The 2,442-nt window shown below is 41.8% G+C and overlaps 1 non-coding gene across 1 annotated transcript; it reads left to right on the top strand.

Moving 5' to 3' along the window:
* The first annotated feature begins 385 nt into the window (after positions 1–385).
* On the top strand, positions 386–492 carry LOC119468615. The gene has a single exon (XR_005197331.1). It is a non-coding gene; the product is annotated as a U6 spliceosomal RNA (small nuclear RNA).
* Positions 493–2,442: the final 1,950 nt, after the last annotated feature.

Genomic DNA, 2,442 nt, shown 5'->3' with positions numbered 1-2,442 from the left:
GGAAAGATAAATAGGTATTCCAAAGACAGAGAAGGGCATTATAAATTGAGGAAATCTGTGAACAAAGGTATCAGAGGCATGAGCCTAAGGAAGATCTACTGGCAGCTTGGGTGGGCAACTGGGGAGAATTCTTTGGGCCTTTTTCTTATGGAGAGGGGATCAGTCAACACTTGACCTTACTCTTCCTCTGAACATCATTACAATTTAATTTTGATAATTCTACCTTTAATTATACTCCAAGGAGCCTATGAAAGTTACTGACAGTGTGGCCTCCTTCCAAGGGAGAGTATTTGATGTAGCCAGTGCCAGTTGATTTGTCCCAGACCCTGCTGGGACAAATCAGACATGGATGTCCAAATGTATTGGGCTAGAGTGTAGGATTGCAGTGCTTGCTTTGGCAGCACATATACTACAAATGGAACAACACAGAGAAGGTTAGCATGGCCCCTGCGGAAGGATGACACACAGATTCATGAAGCATTCCATATTTTTTTAAAAAAGAAGAGGATTGCAGAGATCCTGAGCAAAAAGAACAAAGCTGTAGGCATCACACTGCCTTACTTCAGAATATACTTTACAAAGCCATAGTAACCAAAATAGCATGCTACCAGCATAAATACAGACCCGTAGACCAATTAAACAGAATAGAGAACCCTGGAAAAAGTCCATGCATTTACAGCCAATTCATTTTTGAAAAAAGGTGCCAAGAACATACCTTGGGGAAAGAACAGCCTCTTCAATAAATTGTTCAAGGAAAACTGGATAACCACATGCAGAAAAATGAAGCTAGACCTCTGTTTCTCACCATATACAAAAGTCAAGTAAAAATAAAGACTTAAATCTAAGACCTGAAACTATGAAACTACAAGAAAAACATTGGAGGCCAGGTGCGGTGGCTCATGCCTGTAATTCCAGCACTTTGGGAGGCTGAGATGGGTGGATCACCTGAGGTCAGGAGTTTGATACCAGCTTGACCAACATGGTGAAACCTCATCTCTACTAAAAACAAAATACAAAAATTAGTCAGGCACGGTGGCGGGCGCCTGTAATCACAGCTACTCGGGAGGCTGAGGCAGGAGAATCGCTTGAACCTGGGAGGCGGAGGTTGCAGTGAGCCAAGATCGCACCACTGCACTCCCAGCCTGGTGACCAAGGACAGAGCAAGACCGTGTCTCAAAAATTAAAAAAGAAGAAGAACATATTGAAGAAATGCTTCAGGGCAAATATTTTTTTGAGTAAGACTGCAAAAGCACAGACAACAAAAGCAAAAATAGATGAATGGGATTACATCAAGCTTAAGAGTTTCTGTACAGCAAAGGAAACATTCAACAAAGTGAAGAGACAATCTACAGAATGGGAGAAAATATTTGTACCCATTAATCAATCTGTCTTCAATGCCCCCTTCTCCCCTCCCCATGCCCAAACTCTAATAACTGCCACTCTACTATCTATCTTTATGAGATCCACGTTTTTACTCCCACAACGAGTAAATTTCAATATTTGTTTCTCTGTCTTTGGCTTATTTCACTTAAGATAATGACCTCCAGGCCAGGCTTGGTGGCTCACGCCTGTAATCTCAGCACTTTGGGAGGCCAAGGTGGGTGGATCACTTGAGGCCAGGAGTTCGAGATGGGGAAACCCCATCTCTCCTGAAAATACAAAAATCAGCCATGAGTGCATGCGCCTATAGTCCCAGCTACTCGGGAGGCTGAGGTGGGAAGATGACTTGATCCCAAAAGGTTGAGGCTGCAGTGAGCCAAGATCGCAAATATCTTTTCTCATTTGGTAGATTGTCTCTTCTCTTTGTTTCCTTTACTGTACAGAAGCTCTTTAGCTTGATGTAATTCCATTTGTCTATTTCTGCTTTTGTTGTCTGTGCTTTTGCAGTCTTACCCCCAAAATATTTGCCCTATCCTGAAGCATGATCTTGGCTCACTGCACCTCCGAATCCCTGGTTCAAGGGATTCTCCTGCCTCAGCCTTCTGAATAGCTGGCATTACGGGTGCATGCCACCATGCCCAGCTAATTTTTGTAGTTTTAGTAGAGACAGGGTTTCACTATGTTGGCCAGGATGGTCTCGATCCACGTGATGTGCCTGCCTGAGCCTTCCGAAGGGTTGAAATTACAGGCGTGAGCCACTGAGCCCAGCCTCTCAGTATGTTTTTCTAGTGGTCTTATAGTTTCAGAAGGAATGACAGCTAGTATTCGATACTTCAGTAGGGTAACTATAGTTTATAGTAATTTATCGTATATTTCAAAATAGGTTGAAGAGAAAAAATTAAATTTTCTCAGCATAAACATACATTTCTGAGGTGATGGGTATTCCAATTGCCCTGATTTGACTGTTACACATTGTATGAACATAACAAAATATCAGTTGAACTCTGAAAATATGTACAACCTCTATGTCTCATTTTTTTTTTTTTTTTTTTTTTTTTTTTT

This window comes from Cebus imitator, unplaced genomic scaffold (assembly GCF_001604975.1).
Source record: "Cebus imitator isolate Cc_AM_T3 unplaced genomic scaffold, Cebus_imitator-1.0 Scaffold458, whole genome shotgun sequence".
NCBI classification, from domain to species: domain Eukaryota; kingdom Metazoa; phylum Chordata; class Mammalia; order Primates; family Cebidae; genus Cebus; species Cebus imitator.
This window is presented reverse-complemented; position numbering and strand designations above follow the sequence as displayed.